General features: G+C 43.4%; 1 protein-coding gene across 2 annotated transcripts in view; it reads left to right on the top strand.

The window, feature by feature from the left end:
- Positions 1-18,832, top strand: part of Disp1 (dispatched RND transporter family member 1) — a 143,293-nt gene that overhangs the window by 26,566 nt on the left and 97,895 nt on the right. Inside the window, exon 3 of one of the 2 annotated variants that reach the window (XM_052200370.1) lies at positions 1,044-1,151. The exons of the other annotated variant lie outside the window; for it this stretch is intronic. The gene's annotated coding sequence lies outside the window, so the exon portion shown is untranslated. The remainder of the gene's footprint in view (positions 1-1,043; positions 1,152-18,832) is intronic. 2 annotated transcript variants of the gene reach the window in all.

Genomic DNA, 18,832 nt, shown 5'->3' with positions numbered 1-18,832 from the left:
CTAGAGAGCATGAGACCAGGCAGCTGGAAGTGGCCAAGTTCGAAGGAAGTCATGTGTAATGGTGTGGAGGTGGCTGAGAGTCTCCACACAGTGGCAGTTCCAGGAGGCCTGAACAGCTGTAGGTTTGCTGAAGATGATGTCTGCTTGTTTTTCTTGGTGTGAAGAAGTTATGTAGTAAGCAGAAGTCAGTATTGATTGACACACACACACACACACACACACACACACACACACACACGGACATAAACATAAAAACATCCGATTTCAAAGGAACCTGGTGAAGAGCAGTAGAGCACCATCACCGTCCTCTTGCTCCATGTGTGCATTTGTGTGGGATGTGTGGAAACACTGGGTGTTTGAGCTTTTTGGTTAAGTGTTGTTTGTGTCTATGAATGAGCATCAGAGGTGGTGTGGGAGTTTGTGTCTAAGTATGTTTTCAGAATCAGAGGGGTTGTGGGAGTGGCAATACAACAGACAGTTGTTAGTTCACATGGTGTCAGAACCAGGAGGGTTGGTATTTTAGATACACTGTTAGTTTCGCATTGCTATTTCATTTTGACAAGAATGCGCAGAGTCTAGCAATGCCTTTTGTCTGTGAATTACTGTACTTGAGGACATGGAGATGTTTTGCTCCTTGCCCTCTTGTGTGGCTAAGGAGAGAAGTCTGAAGTTTCAAACTGCGGTTGGGTGTGAGTTGGGCTTAGTTATCCTCTCAGACTCACATTTGTCTGTTCCTAGTTACAGCTCTCCTTCGGGGTCTTCTGAGATAGTTCTCTATAGTTTGTTTGAAAGTCTCTAGGACGGGTGGTGCAGACAACAAAGAGTCTAAGCTCAGAGGGATCTATGAGACAAACTGTTTCGTTTAAAAGCCAGCGTAGCCAACGTGTCTGCAGTGAACCACAGCAGTGAGATGTCTGAGCAGCACTGGGCCCTCTCCGTTGCTACTGCTAAAGTGCCTTAACAAGATTTATCTATTTACTTGTTTATTATTATGTGTAGTGTGCATGCTGGTATGAGTTTATATATACTGTGTGTGTGTGCAGGAGCCTGCAGAGACCAGAAGAGGGCATTGGAACCCCTGGAACTGTGGTCGTAGGTGGTTGTGAGCGCCCGTCTGGGAGTGGGAGCTCACCTCGTCCTCTGCAAGAGCAGTGAGTACTTTTAAGAACGGAGTCCTCTCTTCAGCCCCCAACCACACTGAACCACACTGTTTTTCATTTTCCTCCTTCCGCATCCCCCTTTCCTTTTACAATAAGGAGCCTGATAACAACTGTTTTATATAAGTGATCAAAAGCATTGGATAGTGGCAGAGTTTTGTACAAATTTGTATTTTTCCAAGGTATATACCATGGTAACATAGAACAACATGTTTGCTTTAAAGGACTTTTAGTCTCTCTGTTTGTATCTAATTATAGCATGATAAACCTCATCGATTCTAACTAATTAGGGAATGTACAGATGTAAGGTATCAGCCAAAACAGACTTCTACAGACATGCAGCGGTCTACTGTACACTGCGTCCAAACCACACTGACAAAGCAGAGCCAGGGAAGGATGTGAAGACAGGCCGTGGTGCTCTTCACTTGGTCACGGGGTCACTTGTAAGTGTGTAGGAACCTGAGGTGATGGACACTGCTCACCAAGTCTCTCTAAACTTTGAGCTTTAATTTTAAGAATCAATATTTGCTCTGTTTATTTACTGAGCCATTTTTAAATAGCTTGGTCAGTCTTTATCCCTATCCCCAACCTGTGGGTTGAATTCAGAGCCTCCTGTGTACTAGGCTGGCACTCTACCCTGAGCCACACCCCTTCCCACCTCTCCTGTGAAAACATCTTGAGGCAGGCTCTCTCCCTGTTGCTCAGGCTAGGCTTTGTTCTTTAGCCCACAAAGCCCTGGACTCTATCTCCCTGTTTAGATTTCTCTGTAGATACAGTTACAGGCCTGTGTATCCAGGCCTGGCTACTATAAATTTTTATATGGAACGTCTTACAAATTCTTAGTTATCTATGTCCAGATACTAGAATGAAGCATGGACATAGGGCATGATAGGAGACTTCCCCTCTAAACAAAGGACAGAAATCAAATAAAAGCCACCCCTTTGAGCAGGGTTAAAAATAGCAAGCAAGAACTGAAGTCTGTTCCCATAAAAGCAAGTGATTAGTGATTGATGACATGTAGAGCATCCACACCCTGGGTATTGACAAGTCCATATTAAAGGCTCCAAAGGGTAAAATCAAAATGGCCATCCCAAGACAAGAAGGAGACCAGTGGAAGATGAAGAAGCAGATGGCGCTGGCAGTGATGGCTGCCTCGCCTGGCATGGTGTGAGGGTGCAGGAGCCGTAACTGCTCCAGTCAGCGTGGAGTGGGAAGCGCAGCCAGGCCAGACAGAGGAGCCGCCATAACTGCTTCCTAAGACTGCATCCTTCTGCCACTCGGACGGATCCCGTGCAGTGGTAGTAATCCTCCTGCAGTGCTTGAACTGACTTCTGAGACGGAACAGCTAAGCCCAGCGACTTCACCTAAGCTTTATTATAGTAACGGGGAATCAAGGTGAAGGGCGAGTTCCTTGTGCAACAAATGAGAGAAAGGAGGCTTTCAAGTGCAGCCTGGAAGGTGGGAGTTTGGTGTTTTTATAGAAAAAAAATATGGCTCATTGAGCAGGCTTTTTGAATTAAACCTTCATATACTCGATTGCACACTGAAGTACTGAGTCTTTGGACTGTGTCTGTGTCAGTGCTGGCTAATCTGTCTTCCGTTATGCAGTGGGCAGCTGATCTAGCTTTCCTTTTAAGAGAGCCCTTGGTGCTCTTGACCACTAAAACACATTCCAGCATTTGGTGTTCATTAGTGTCGTGACCGAAACAAAAACACTTCAATGGTTGATCCCGGAGTAGTTTGAAGTTAGTATAACTTTGCTGAGAAGGTATTTAAACTTTAGTATCAGTTACAAATAGGCCATGGGCCAGCTTTCCAGGCTGTTTCTAAGTAAGACATTGAGTTTTCTGAAAATAAAAAAACATATTATATGGCACTGTGCCATGTGGAGGGACCAGAATGGAGAATTCCTGCAGGATTTGTACTGATAATTGTCCTTCCAAGACATGTGCAGTGGGTTTACAGTAACTCTGTCAACAGTTTGCTACAGTTTAGTCTTCAATCATAAAGGACGAACTTTGAATATAAAAAGAAGACTGGGTTTGAACAATCATTGAGTTTTCAACACACTTTGTGAACTGGTGTAGAACAGCAGTACCCAGAGTCAGCATGCTAGAGCAGAGAGGATGGCAGTGTAGACACAGCACACTAGAGCAGAGAGGATGACAGTGTAGACACAGCACGCTAGAGCACAGAGGGTGGCAGTGTAGACACAGCACACTAGAGCAGAGAGGATGACAGTGTAGACACAGCATGCTAGAGCAGAGAGGATGACAGTGTAGACACAGCACACTAGAGCACAGAGGGTGGCAGTGTAGACACAGCATGCTAGAGCAGAGAGGATGGCAGTGTAGACACAGCACACTAGAGCACAGAGGGTGACAGTGTAGACACAGCATGCTAGAGCAGAGAGGATGGCAGTGTAGACACAGCACACTAGAGCACAGAGGGTGACAGTGTAGACACAGCATGCTAGAGCAGAAAGGGTGTCAGTGTAGACACAGCACACTAGAGCAGAGAGGATGACAGTGTAGACACAGCATGCTAGAGCACAGAGGGTGGCAGTGTAGACACAGCATGCTAGAGCAGAGAGGATGGCAGTGTAGACACAGCACACTAGAGCAGAGAGCATGGCAGTGTAGACACAACGTGCTAGAGCACAGAGGGTGGCAGTGTAGACACAGCACACTAGAGCACAGAGGATGACAGTGTAGAGACACAGCATGCTAGAGCAGAGAGGATGGCAGTGTAGACACAGAATGCTAGAGCAGAGAGGATGGCAGTGTAGACACAGCATGCTAGAGCAGAGAGGATGGCAGTGTAGACACAGCATGCTAGAGCAGAGAGGATGGCAGTGTAGCCACAGCACACTAGAGCACAGAGGGTGACAGTGTAGACACAGCATGCTAGAGCAGAAAGGGTGGCAGTGTAGACACAGCACACTAGAGCAGAGAGGATGGCAGTGTAGACACAGCACACTAGAGCAGAGAGGGTGGCAATGTAGACACAGAACATGCTAGGAGGAGGCCATATGAGGGTAGGAGGTTGGAAGCACATGGCTCCAGGGATCAGCTGTGGCCAGGATTGCGATACAGAACAGACTGTTTCTAGCTGATGGAGGACAGTTGTGCCTTCAGGCTGTAAGTTCACATGGTGTCAGTAGAGTCACTGTTCAGAGGCTGTTAGGACGCAGGCTGACTTAGAGTGGAAAGACAGACACTTTACTGTGACTAATTCTGTATGTTATGACATATTTTCCATTAGGATTTTTTGGATTTGTTTTTTGTTTTTTGAGACAGGATTTCTCTGTGTAGCCCTGGCTGTCCTGGAACTCACTCTGTAGACCAGGCTAGCCTCAAACTCTGAAATCCACCTGCCTCTGCCTCCAAACTGCTGGGATTAAAGGCATGTGCCACCACTGCGAGGTCTCCATTAGGATTTTTATGGTTTAAGAATACTGTTTAAATTTTGTAGCTGTATGAAAGCACAGTGTTTTGGAAACTCCATGAGCATAGTTTTCGTGACTCAACTGTACTACTGTTCTTTATCTCAAGATGCAGGCTTCCCATATCCTTCACAAACCTCAGGCCTTACATCCATATTTCTGTGTGTCCTCGAATTGTCCCAGATATGGACGGTAAAAAGAACCCTTTCTGCCAACGTCTGTGTCCTCCTGACTGAGAGCACCTTCTCCCATTCTGTGATGACAAGATATTCTAGTTTCATCCAGCACATTCCTGCCCTTACCCTGTGCTTAGCCGTTTTGTTAGCTAAGTTAAGCTGTCTGTGACTTCCAACTTCTACTGACTGACAAAGTGTAGGTCCGTGTATAGAACATGCAGCCACATTTGTTTCTCTTCTTCTTTTTATTCATTCCAGCATTAACCTGATTAATCCATCTTTCCGACACTGATTGGCATGCCAGCCCCACTGCCCAGTTATGCGTTGCTCTAGTTCTGTATTCTGTTTCTTCCACTGTGTATCTGGAAGGGAGGCAGTGCAGAACTTATTTCGGTGGTCAGTCACAAGCAAGAATTGTGTATAAAATGATAAGGAAGAATTAAGTCAACACATCCACCATTTCTACATTCCCAAAGTAAATGAATCGAGTTTTAGAGTGTTGAGAGTAAATTAAAGCAGCCGCCGAGAAGCCCCACGTCAAAACGCAGTAAGAAGCCGCAGAGCCGCCCGGAGCTTACCTGCATTTGGGAGGCTGAAGCAGGAAGCTCCAAGTTAGTTCAAGGCCAATCAGGTTACATAGCCAGGTCTTACCCTGCCCAGACCTCCCACTGGAAGCTGAAAACTCATACTTGTAAAATGGTCACAGAATGGTAATGGTTCATGCTCTCACACGCAGGTCAGTTATGCTTGAAAATGCATTCAAGATTAGGCAAAGGCCAGCTGCTTGAGACTACAGGTATTGTGGATTATAAACTGTGAGGTCAGTCTGTGCCTTGGTGCTTGCTTATTACGCCTAGTGCATAAACTAAACACTGAGCATGTGTTACGATACATCTGCCCTGGGCAGCTCAGTCTGGGTGGGAAAACAGGCATAGAAACAAGATAGGCACAAAGCAAAGCACCAGTGCGTGTAGAGCACACTGCTCACCTTTGATGTGGAATAGTGGGGTCGAGGCTCGGGCTCAGGCACTTGCAGAGCCATTTCCTAAACACAGGGGTAAGGAGAATGTTCAACTCCCGTGCATTATCTCCAGGAACTTGCCTGTCCCCCTTCTCACAGCACAACTCCTGGATACCATCTGCAAGGACAGAACAGTCGCACTTCTGGACTGCTTTTCCCCATGTATCTGCTGCATTTAAGGATGTTGGACTCTGTACAGTTCACAATAATCAGAGTGGTTGTGTGCATCCTACATGGGGGCAATGACAGCACTTGGTTCTAACACTTTCTCCAAGTATGTCTTGTGTTCTATCACTAAACTCAAATGATTCATTTATATTTGATAAGATTAAATTAATGTATTTTAGTTCATCTTTTTATTTTTAACACCGTGACAATATAATTTCAACCATTCTTTTATTAAAAAAAAAAACCACATTATCAGGGCGTGCCCCAGCTTAGAAATACATGCTTGACATTTTTTCCATTAGCCACATGAAAATGCCAATTGCAGAAACTTGGAGGACATTTATTTACAAACCTATTGTTCATACAAAACAAACAAACAAACAAAAACCTTTTCAAAGGAAAACTGTCATGAGATGCACTAGACCAGTCTATATCACAAACCTTTCAAGATCAATGGAGCTGAAGGGTGGAGCCATGACTTTGGGGCAGTTTGAACAGATCAGTGTTGTTAAATGACCAAAGCGAAGCAGCCTGGCTGTGACAGGAAAGGCTGGTGTTCCACGTAGGAGCCGGGTCCCCACAGCAGGGACTGCCGGAAGCTGTGCTCCTTTGCACAGCTCTAACAATCTAATGCCCTGGGAGCATCTTGACGGGTAAAATCTCGGAACTAGAAAACAAAAGATCAAAACCCCATTGACAGCATTGCTGTATTATAAGGAGCTTCGTCCCACCGAGCGAGCTTAGACCCAGGACTTGATTACTGTGTCTCACTCTGCATACCGCAGCCTTGCTGTCACTTTACAGTTTCAGAGCTGCAGCAGTATGTATGTCTTCCAAGTTATTTTTCTGTTTCCAATTGTGGAATGTTAATGAGAATGTCACCATAGACTCCGATGTTTGGACACTTGGTTCCTAGCTGTTGGCACTGTTTGTGGAGTTTGGGAAGCATGGCCTTGTTTTTTTGGAGGTGGGGTATGTCACTGGAGGCAGGCTTTGGGAGTTTAAGGACTCCTTCTGTGTGTGTGTTTTAAGGCAGGAGCTCTCAGCCACCTGCTCCTGCTGGTGAGCCTTTATTTCACTATCACTGACTCTAACCCTCGCAACAATAAGCCCACATTAACTTTTTCCTCAATAAGTTGCCTTGGTCGTGATGTTTTATCACAGCAATAGAAAAGTAACAAACACACAAATATTTTCAGTCAGTGGCCAGCTCAGTTTGAAACAAGCCAAATCACATTTGTTTTGATTTTCCTTTCCTTATATGAGAGATGTTTGTGCCAGTTTGGAACCAAAGCATTCAATATTTTAGAAGTTAATCGTCTAGTAAAAAAGAATGTTTTGAAGTTAGTTATAAATTCACCAGAAGAAAAATGCACATTGACAGCATTTTGGATTTCTTTAACTTTTGAAGACAAACATGGCAGCTGTAACCAAACAGTCATGTAGACTTACAGTACACTGTTTCTAGTGGGCCAAAGAACCACAGTTGTTCTCCTAACCAGAATCATCACGCACATGAATCACCGTGTCAGCTGGAAGAGTTTAGAATTCCTCTAGGAACATGAGATAACCAAGCAAGGCGTTTTCATGCATCTTAGCAGCTGCAAAAGCCTGCGGAAAAGAAGCCTGCCCTGAAAGCCATGCGCTTTCATCTCTGCACTGGCACTCTGACCTTAGAAACGTGCATTTTCAGGGTCCTTCCCTGTGCTCATAATGATCAGATCAGATGGACAAGCACAGATGCCATGTGTCCCCCTTTGCTTAGCTGTCAGCAATCAGCTCTGGGTTAGTGAACAGAGCAGAGGCCACCGAACTGCATTACACTGACTTAACAGAAATGCAGGGAGTGCCTGGCAGGCATTAGGCCCTTGATCCCCACTAGTGAGTGTAGTACACAGAGCCTTTGTCCTCCAGAAAAGAGAGTATATTCACGTCTGTGTGCTATAATTCCTATGTAAGCAGTCTCAAGTACACTGAGGGACTGAATTGGGTCTACGTAGAGTCAATTAAAACCAGCAAAATAGCTCAGCTGGGAGAGCATTGGGATCGCATGCACAAGCAGTGATTTGATAGAAAAAAGACATTCATCTTGTCACTGTCAGTCTGTGTTCTGTATTTTAATGGTGAAACAGGTGGTGGGCCACTATGTTTACCTTTTCAGAAGTGGTAATGGAAAGAAGTGTCCGGACCTGGAAACAGATTTTGTTCTGGAAATGGAAAACATCATGATGCTTGCAAGTGACGTGAGCCACGGCTGAGAAAGGGGCGTTGAGGTCCCACGCCAGGGTTCACGTCGAGGGCTCCACAGTCAGCTTTAGAGACCTCTTTGGGCTTGGGCTCCATGAACGATGGTTGAGACTACTTATCTGCTCTGACTCTTTATAAAGATGATAAAATGGAGGCCTCTGTGTCCTTTTGGTTGCTTAGAGGATCATAGTGTTGATCCTAAAGGTTTGCTTAAAAAAACAAACAAAAAAAAAAGCAAAAAACTTTTATAAATGGCTGAAATTGTGCTTACTTCTTTTCTTTTCTTTCTTTCTTTCTTTCTTTCTTTCTCTCTCTCTCTCTCTCTCTCTCTCTCTCTCTCTCTCTCTCTCTCTCTTTCTTTCTTTCTTTCTTTCTTTTTTTTTTTTTTTTGATTTGGTTTTTTTTGAGACAGGGTTTCTCTGTATAGCCCTGGCTGTCCTGGAACTCACTCTGTAGACCAGGCTGGCCTTGAACTCAGAAATCCGCCTGCGTCTGCCTCCCAAGTGCTGGGATTACAGGCGTGTGCTACCACTGCCTGGCTTGTGCTTACTTCTAATGCTGTGCTTTGACCTGAGTGGTGAGGGGACACATAGTATGTTTCAGTGTTTCAGTGTTTGGTGTGTGTGTGTATGTATGTTTGGTCATACGTGCCTACATCCGTCCACACTAATGCTTGCTTCTTTCCAGTAGGACACTGCTGAGTTAGAGTTTCTGAGAGCAGCACTTGAGCTTGTTACCACAATAAGAAGGCCAGAGCAAAAGCTCTCAGGGAGGCTGCCCTCTTCCCCTCCCAGCGTCCTCTTCTGCCCTAGGCAGATGGGAAACTGGAAAAGGATACCTGACACTTCAGCCCTAGGGTTTTTAGAAGCCAGTTAAGGCCTGTCAGAAATGATAGATTTAAGCAATTAATGTTTCAAGTTCCTCAAAATTATGTTCTTAAACCTACCTAACTGGAAAAATATGTTTTCTTCATTAGGAAGACTATATGGAGGTAAACGACAAACCAAAAAGCATTTAGAAAAAAGCAGCATATTTTACCAGTAATGAGCTGTATTCTCTGCAGGCAGGGCTGACACGTGGAAATCATTATTTTGTCCCAGCAGATAGACTCTGTCACCACACTTCTCACATCAGAAGCCAGGCCATCCTAGCAGGCCATTCTGGGCTTCACAGTTTGTTCTGCTTGCTGGCCAGATGCTGTCCATACTTAATGGAACTAAGTTTCAAGAGAAGGCTATCTTAATCCTGTAGTGTGAAGCTCCTCCTCCTCCTCTTCTTCTAATTTGTAAGCATGTTTTTCCTCCTTTTAGAAGACTTTTCATTTAAATTTCACATAATATAAGTTGCGTAGGTATGTGATTTGAATGCTTTCTGTCTGAAGTGACTGTAATTTTTCTCCAATTACAGCAGATGCCAAGCCTATCATTCTCCCGTTTCAAAAAAGATTCCAGCTGCTTGCAAGAGGAGAGCTAAACAGAACGTTTAATATTTTGAAAAATATGTCCTTGGGGAAAAGGTTTTCCTGTTCATAAAGATTAAATTATGTAGTTTGGCCACTCTGAGGTGTGAATATTTTGAATACTATCACTGCTATTTATTTTTTTATCAAGTTCAATTGGAAAAATTGAAAACTTAATTTTGTCACGCAGTCCTCTGGCCACATGGGTCTGTGCTCTGTCGAGGTCTGTGCAGTCACATTCCTCTGTAGAGAATACGTGTTAGTTTTCAAAATTCTCAGCAAATACAGTCACAGCCAAACATTCCTCTGTTGGGATTCCTTCCGGCCCAGATGAAATTAATAGTTCCAGGCTGTGTTGCTGTCAGTCATTCCTAATGCAGGTGTGGGCGCTCATTGTTTGTAATTTTCTTTTTCTGAACTTAAAGGCTGCATTTGTCCCTTTCCCATGGGACAACCATGCGACTGTGCCTGGGATTCCAGCCACTGCAGGCAGCTGCCCTTCCATACGGACACAATTAGGCTTTGCTTTCGGGCTGTTGTGAGTACGGCCTTGATAGACACAGCCCAGGGGAAGCCAGACTGTGCTGGGCAAAACGGGAAGTAAGAACTTTGGAAGTTGATGCTGTGGAGAGCAGCTATTTCCTATCACAAGATGTTTTTTGATTCTGTTTGCCATTTTGGGGTAAAATGTGAACTTAATTAAATGAATGTTATATTTTTGTGTTTATTATATAATTCGTTTCACTAATCACAAGACTTTTAGACACATTCAAAGTATCACTACCAGGCACTATCTCTTCAGACCAAGCCAAATATTCTCTCTTCTCCCTCCCTATCTCCTTTAATTTTAATTTAAAATTGTATTCATTCATTCATTCACTCATTCCTCTCTCTCTCTCTCTCTCTCTCTCTGTGTGTGTGTGAGTGTGTATGTGTATGTGTGGATGTCTGTGTGTGTGTGTGTGAGAGCAGGTGTGGGTGTGTGGGTGTGTGTGGGTGTAGGTATGAGTGTGTGTTTAGTACTAGTCTTCTATAGGCTTGTTAGAGCCAAGGGAGAGTGAGGAGAGGGAAGGAGTCACAGGCCTTGGCATACAACTTTGCTTGCCTGATTCTCTTTGAAAAAGACCAGACCAAAATGGAGAGATGGCCACAGTAGTAGAGATTTGAACAACATTTTGAAAGTTAGTGGGAAGCTCAGAAGTGGGTATTTGCAGGTTAGAGACAAAGTAACTGAATAAGCAGCCCTGGAAGGTTGCAGATTCACACACACTAGGTTTGCGTTAGTCACTAGAGCGTGGGCGCTCCTTATTTTAAGGGGAGGCAATAAGTGTACATAAGGAAGTGCTTTAAATGGTGTTAGAAGGTGACAGATTGCAAAGAAGGAAATGAGGTAAGGCGTGTTAGGCATACTGAGGGGAGGGAAGAGTCTGGTCATGGTTTAAAATGAGGCGGCTGAGTAGACTTACTGAGCAGTGACTTGGAAAATAGGGATTGAGCTATGCCATTGGAGGCGTGCTGTGCTAGCATCGAGATAGCCCTGCGAAGGCCTGGAGAAAGTGTAGGCAGACTTCAGAACCTTGTGACCATGGTTACACAGGAGTAAGAGATAGGTTGGGGTTGGGAGGATGGAGAGAGAGAGGGGGAGAGAGAGAGAGGGAGAGAGTGCGCGAGCGAGCATTCAGAGAACCCAAGTTCAGTTCCTAGCACTCCTCATGTCAAGTGCTCATAACCACCTCTAAGGCCAACTCCAGGGGATCTGACACCTGCTCTGGGCTGGACCCCAACACTTTGGCTGGTGAATGTTCTGTTCTTGTTCAGTATTCTGTGCCTAATGCAGCATGTGTACATAGATTCTCAGATATTTTAATTGAAATTAGCCTTATCTTTTGTAGAAAAGATACAAAATAAACTAAAAGGACATTGTTTTCTCAAGAAAGACAATTCTTTTTTTTTTTTTTTTTTTTTTTTTTTACTCAGTTGGGAATAGTATTTTCAACAGTTTTACTGTAAGACACCAAACGTTGATTTAAATAACAATGGCGGTATGATTGTGCTGAGATGGACTGAGAGTGCTGGGAAGAGCTAGGATGCCTGAGGCTAAGCACTGGTGAGCTCATGGTGAGCACAGCATCTAGAGACAGCAGAAGGAACGGCTGGGGAAGGGCGTGGCGAGCTCTCACCTTGTCACCACACATCTGTGAAATTAGTTGTAAACCGGTAGGTTTGTTTTGGTAAAAACAAAAGTTGAGCCCTTTAATGCCTCCGTGCCCCATCCTTCCGTATATGGAGTCCATGCCTGTCTCCACAGTATCCGCAGGAAGCCTTTCTGTGGTCTGTATCCTCTGCTTTCTGCTCTCCATGCCGAGCACTCCTTCGTTACTGTTGTGATCATGGTCTGTTCTGCACAGGCTCTTCCAGTGAATGCTAATGGCGCTGTTGTAGAGCTGCTGGAACCTTCCAGTCCTGGAGGGCTGGAGTAGGTTGCTGTGCGTACGCCTTTGGGGGTTACCTTTGTCCTCCACTCGGTGCCCTCTGCCCACTTTCCCCATCCACCCCTTCTACCCCTTCCACCCCTTCCGCCAACATTGTCTGCCCGTGCAACCATGGGCACCAGGAACTTTCCTTCTCTAACTTGTCCTGGCAGGTATAATAAAACCCCCATAGAAGTGTGCACGCTTCTCCGGACTGATGTGCTATTTTGACTTACTAGTACAGTGAGTGAGACTGTCACCATGTGGCTGGAGGTTTTTTGCAGGGAGTTGTTTCCCAGACAGCCACTGGTGATTCTCTTGTAGCTTCTAAGTAATGCTAACACATTTCAGTGTAGTGAAGGCCACTAGCATGCCAGCCTTGTCCCTTTCATTACTTAGTGTGGACTGTAGGCTGAGGAGCGTTGGTTCTGTTCACTCTTTCATAGAGCCACACTGATGGTCAGCCTCAAAAGACCGTGGCCTTTGAGGTTAGACAAACCTGGACTTCTTTTTTCTTTTCTTTCTTTCTTTTTTAATAATTAATTTATTATATATAAGTACACTGTGGCTGTCTTCAGAAACCCCAGAAGAGGGCATGAGATCTTATCACGGATGGCTGTGAGCCACCATGTGGTTGCTGGGATTTGAACTCAGGACCTTCAGAAGAGCAGTCAGCGCTCTTAACCTTTGAGCTTACTAGCCACTTTGCTTCTCTTCCCTGTCAGCCCAGTTTCCGCCTCTGTATAATGTTACTCCTCTGTGAGGAGGTTGCTGTGTGGATTAAGTGAGATAAAGCAGGTGAAGGACTCAGTGCACAGTGAAGGCTGGTGTGTGTCCTCCATCCCTTCCGCCTTGTCTCTCAGGGATTCTTCCCACTGGTAAGAAGAATCCAGCAAGTGTTGATGGCCGCTGTCAGTCTGTCTGCGCCTCCCACCCCCTCCCAGACACCAGCACTCCTCGCACCTAACTGCCAGGCCCACTGCTTCAAAGACCTTTCAGTTTTCATCTCTGCTGTTTCTTCTCTTTTCTTCTTACTCTTTGAAAACATCACAATAAATTATTAGTTTTTCATTAAAATGATGTCTGGCATCCATAAAGCAAAAAGGAGAAGTTATACTTCTCTCCCTCAATTCTCTTTGGTTATCATGAGAGGTCACACGGGGATACACACAGGCTTTAGAGAGAACAGGACACAGGTTTGTTTTAAAGGACGAGTGTTGTATAACTTCTAGTACGGTGAGAAAGGGTTTCTCATAAAGCATTCTCCACCCCACAGAGTGTGGGCTGGATTCAGAGAACATGAGAAAATTTTGCAGTGCTTTCAAGCTGGGGCGTCCTCAGTGCTGGAGTTTGTTCTGCTCATCTCTGTTCACTGACAGCTAGCGACTGCACGTGCAGAGTGACGGCCATGCTGCTGCTGTGTTCGCTGCTCGTGCACTGTTATTTTGATATGCTTTCAGACCTGCGGTGTTAGCAGAAGGGCGTGCTTTTGTCTTCCTCCTGCTCTGCCTGATCGCTTCAGCTTCTGTGTGTGGTGTGAACCTTTCCAGCCTCCAAGTGTCACTGCAGTGCTGGTAGCTTTTGTGTGTGAGCCTTTCCTGCCTCCGAGAGTCTCTGGAGTGCTGGTGGATTCTTTAGTCTGCATTAGTTCTTTAGTTCTTTAGTTTGTCCTTCTTGACTTTTCTATTTTTTGAAGAATTTGGAACAGTTGTTCTGAGGATTATTTCTCTGTTTGGGTTTGTGTAATAAACACTCTTAATGAGATGAAGGTTTTACAGTTCTGTGGAAGGCTGTGGCAGGGAAGCTGTGCCTCCAGGATGCCATATCAGCGAGCATATGACGTTAGTGCAGAGAGAGCCAAGAGAGGACTAGTGCTCTCTTAGTTAAGATGCACAGGGGCGTTCCCAGTGACAGGGTTTGGTTTGCCCCTTGTGACTCCAGTGGGAGTTAAACAGGAGCGCTCCTCCTTAGAAGCCCGTTGTTTCCTTTCAGATTCATTGGTGCTACGATAGTAAGGAAGGCTTCCTCCTTTAGGCTTTATTGATGTTAGTTTGAATTCATAGATTTTTATTTTATTTAATAGGTTATATAAATATTAATATATTTAATATATTAAAATATACTTCACATTATATCTATATAATATATGAATTATATATTCACCAACATATTAACATATAATATTCATTAAATTATTATATATTTATAGCATTGTGATACATATTTATATAATTTATATGTATAAAATAATCATATAACTACTTTATTATAATATATACACATTGTAATAAAATATATGTATATATTTATTATAGACAAAAATAATTTATACTGTTTTGTACTATTAATTTATTACTAGTATTAACTATTTTGATGCTTAAATTAGTTGAGGTCTAGCTAGTGGGAGCCCTTGCAAATAGCCTCTGTCCTCTGAGGGCCATCACCATCTATTCAGTCCTCACTATCTTTCTGTTATATTAAGATTCTCACAATTCTTTTGTCCTTTCCACCTTCAGCTCTAGACCCAGCCCTTTCTTTAAGGTGCCCTGGCTCCATTAGTGGAAAATGGTTTAAAGCCAGGATTTGAGTGTTGGGTATGATATGGCTGCCAGCATGTCCTCTGTCAGAGATCCCCTTAGTTTCATGTTTTCAGGAGCCAAGCTAAGTGCATGCGTGTGTGCATTCCATCTACACTAATTACATCAGTTAATTACATTGATTACTACAGCTCTCTGCAGTGCCCAGCACTCATTCCAGCCTCTGCAGCTTTCATTTCTAACAGTGAGAAACTCAGCTGTCTAGCATTATTTCTTGTCCCTACTAGGACCCGTGCTTTGGCATTAAGAGATATGTTTGAATAAAGGAGTTAATGTAGTTATAGTGTCAGGCACCCTCACTGCATGCTCTGTGCTTGGTGTGAAGTAGAATCTTCAGTTTTTACTTTGACTATATGCTATACAACTATGTGAATATTCTTGCTTTTTACTGTTTAGAGTATGAATCTGATAAATTATTCAGTTGCTGTGAACTATTAACATCTAGCTTTTTTTCCAATAAGAAAAAGTCATAACTTAAAATAAAATTGCTCAGTTAAAAAAATAGCTCCTTTGTTTTAAAACTCCTTGGGTGCAGGCAGCAGTACTGAACAGACTTCAGCATTTCTAATTACAAAATTAGCTTGCACACTTTGTCTGGCTCGTTTTTCACACCTGTCAGCTGTAGCAGTGTAAAATATGTTCCTCACTGGAGACCCTTCCTCCACCTCCTGCTGCCAGAGAGAGCCTCCATCACTGCTGTTTCGGGGTTAGGCTGCTGGAAACATGCATGCTTGGGGGCAGTTTATGAGCTGGGGACCAGGAAGTTTTGATAACCTTAAGACTCATTTCCAAATTGCATTAACTCAGTGTATAGTTCTGGGAAAACAGCAGGGTCTCCTTCCCTGCACCCTCCAGAGTTACACAGCAAGGTCTCCTTCCCCTGCACCCTCCAGAGTTATACAGCAAGGTCTCCTTCCCCTGCACCCTCCAGGGTTACACAGCAGGGTCTCCTTCCCTGCACCCTCCAGGGTTACACAGCAGGGTCTCTTTCCCTGCACCCTCCAGGGTTACACAGCAGGGTCTCCTTCCCTGTGCCCTCTAGGGTTGACAGTTTAGGACAGCCATTAGCTGTGATGCCTCTGGAAGGAACTTTGTGGTTTTTGTTTTTGTTTTTTTCCCCCTTATGCCCTCAGAAAATGTGGTCTGTTTCTCTCTGGTGTAATTAAAACTGCACCCCGTGCTCAAAAGCTCATATTTTATTCTTAGGAATGCACTTTTAAAATGATTTTTACTGTTTTCAGTCTTTGGGTTATTTATCTCAGGTGTGTCAGTTATCGCTGTGGCTTCTAGTATCAGTTCCTAAGGTGAGTTTCTCATACTATCAGGCGAGGAAGGAAGGCTATTGCATGGCATAACTGGGAATTATTTTTGTTTAAAAGAAAAATTTCTTCACTGTGGCTTTTTTTTTTTTTAACCCAGGAGGACATATTTATTTTACGCTTTTCTCTCCATACTTATGAGGGAATGGGTCTTTTAAAGCTGAACAGGAAGACCAGAACCTTCCAAAGACTCTAGTCTGAGAGGCTTTGTTGTTTAAAAAAACAAAAAACAAAAAACAAAAAAAATGGAACTGGCAATTTATATAAATAGTCTTTTGTTTTAGAGTAAACTTGAGAGCCAAGTTCTATATATTCAAGCCTTTCAAGTGTAGACATTTGGAGTTAATCAAGTTCTATGGGACAAGGTGTTATTGTCATACTGTAAGTCCCCACTCCCTATTTTGGTTTGTTTCCATAAACACACACTGTTCAGACATTGGCTCTGTATTGCTGGTTTACACACACTCTCTGCTATGACAGCATTATCTACTCGTTGTGGTTCCAAACACATCTTTGCACTTTTAGCCAGTCACCATCCTGTTTTGATCCTTAACTCTCAGTCACTGTTCCAGTTGGTTTACACCCCAGAAGAGGGGTGGGAAGGCATTCTGCTGTGGCCCCGAGGTTCAGGGCTGACCTCGGTGGGAGCTGTCTGTGTCAGCTAAAGTGAGCCACGGTTCATTCTGCATTTCCAGGCACAAATGCAGCAGAGTATTTATTTGAAAGGCACATAACAAACTTTATATTTACTCAGATTCTGGAAAGCCAGGGTGAGTTAGAAAACTTAACAAGGGGCAGAGTCCTAGTGATGGAAGAGGCCAGTTCCCGTCTCATTGTTGTCCCCTGGGCAGAGCAGAGTGTGACCTGTAGGAGGTGTGCCGTGAAGGTCTGTCCAGCAAAGGGGCGATCTCAGGAGCTTTTGTCTGACTTTTCTTTTATTATTGTGTTTTTTAAATTAAAAATGGATTCTTCTCTCTTATAATTGACTGTCATTTTATAGCTGCAGAAACTTAATCAGGAGATGGAATCTCTGTGACAGAAGCAGAACCCCAGAGTGTTTTATACTCATTTATCATTTGCTGTATCTTTGAAAGGACTTAGTCTCAAGCTATATAATAATAGTTGTAACTAAGCCAAACACAATAATGTGAGACTTTTATATGTACAGCTACAATGGCTTGACCGTTTATAGTTGTTATTTGCATATTTGTTGTGTGTAGTCCGGCAATTAGAACGCCCTCATGGAGGTACTTGAACAGTTGCTTTCTTGAGCTAATTTTCTTCCTTTTATGTTGTTCTTTTAAAACTTGCTGATAACTTCTCTGCTGAGGACTTCATAACTTCATTTATTGGACAGAGTGTTGTGTCACTGATTTGAATGTGAAGGGACTTCAGAAGTTATCTTCCTGAAGGAGTTCATTATTTAGAGAAAGAAATGGTCCTCTGAGCATTTAAATAACTTGTCAATGCCTAATCGATAGTGGGCGGCAAAGCTGGAGGTAGAGGCTCTTGTCCAGTATGCTTCATTGTGAATAATTTACCTCTAACTGGCAGATAAAATAAGAAGTCAGAGTTCTGGTCCAGGTTTATCTAGGCAGTGATAGATGATAAAATATAGTGCAATCAGGGTCAGGCTTACACATCAGATACACTGGGCTTTTCTTTCCTCCCAAGTGCTAGGTCTCTATGCCTGTTCAAGAGGGGACAGTGAGAAGATGGCCTAAGGAAAGAAGGAGTCCCAGGCAGTCAGGGTTGGAGCACACGCCTGACGTCTGGGCTGCTCTCAGGGCAGGAAGAATGACTATGGAGAGAATAATGGTGTGTCTCTGTACCATGTGATACCTTCTGGGGACTGCCGACATTGGGTTAGCTCTGCTGTTGTGCATTGAGGGAATGCGTAGCCAGGAAGGAGATATTACTTTTTAAAAGAAGAACAAAGCTTAGCATATGTGTGTGTGTGTGTGTGTGTGTGCGCGCGTGTATAGGTGTGTAGTATGTATGTATGTATATCTGCATTTGGGTTTAAAGATTGTATTTGTATTTGATCCCAGAGGGCATGTAGGAGATACTTTGATAACTTTATCTTGAATAACTATCGTTTAATGTTACAGTCATGTATTACTTTCATTAAACATAATGGAAATAATTGAAAATCTATTCATAGAATTTTATTTTATTAATAATTTTATTAATTTACATTTCAAGTGATATCCCCCTCCCCATTTCCCCTCCACAAACCCCTAATCCCGTTCCCCCTCACTCTCCTCCATTCATAGAATTTTAGACTTAAGAACTTTTAATTTTTAGGATTTACAGGAAGTTCTTATTCTGTGTCCCAGACTGGCTTTCCTTGCATCCTCCTGCCTCAGGTTTTCATGTGCTAGGATTGAAAGTGTCACCTCCCACCCCCAACCCAGCTGCTTGTTTATCCTAGTTTAGAGACTGAACTTAAAACAGTGATGGCAGATGACATATTTTCTATAGGAAAATCCAAATAATCGTCCTCTGGTTCACTGTGCTCCAGCCTTTCTAACTCACTCATGTCCTCTGGAAGGTGAGTTTCAGATGTCCTCCCTTAAGTTCAATGTATGCAAACACCTATAGGGTTGATTCTCTTACTTTCAAATGTGTTTCATATTTTTTCAGAAATCTCTTATATTTAGCAGTAAACAGATTAAAGTTAGTATATTCACCAAATTTTTATATGTATATTTCCATGCAAAATCAAGGCTAATAAATTCTCATAATTTCTTTGATTGACTTAAACTGGAA

The sequence above is a fragment of the Apodemus sylvaticus genome, chromosome 12, assembly GCF_947179515.1.
Source record: "Apodemus sylvaticus chromosome 12, mApoSyl1.1, whole genome shotgun sequence".
Classification (NCBI taxonomy): Eukaryota; Metazoa; Chordata; class Mammalia; order Rodentia; family Muridae; genus Apodemus; species Apodemus sylvaticus.
Note: the sequence above shows the minus strand (reverse complement) of the source record. Positions and strands in the feature narration are given on the sequence as shown.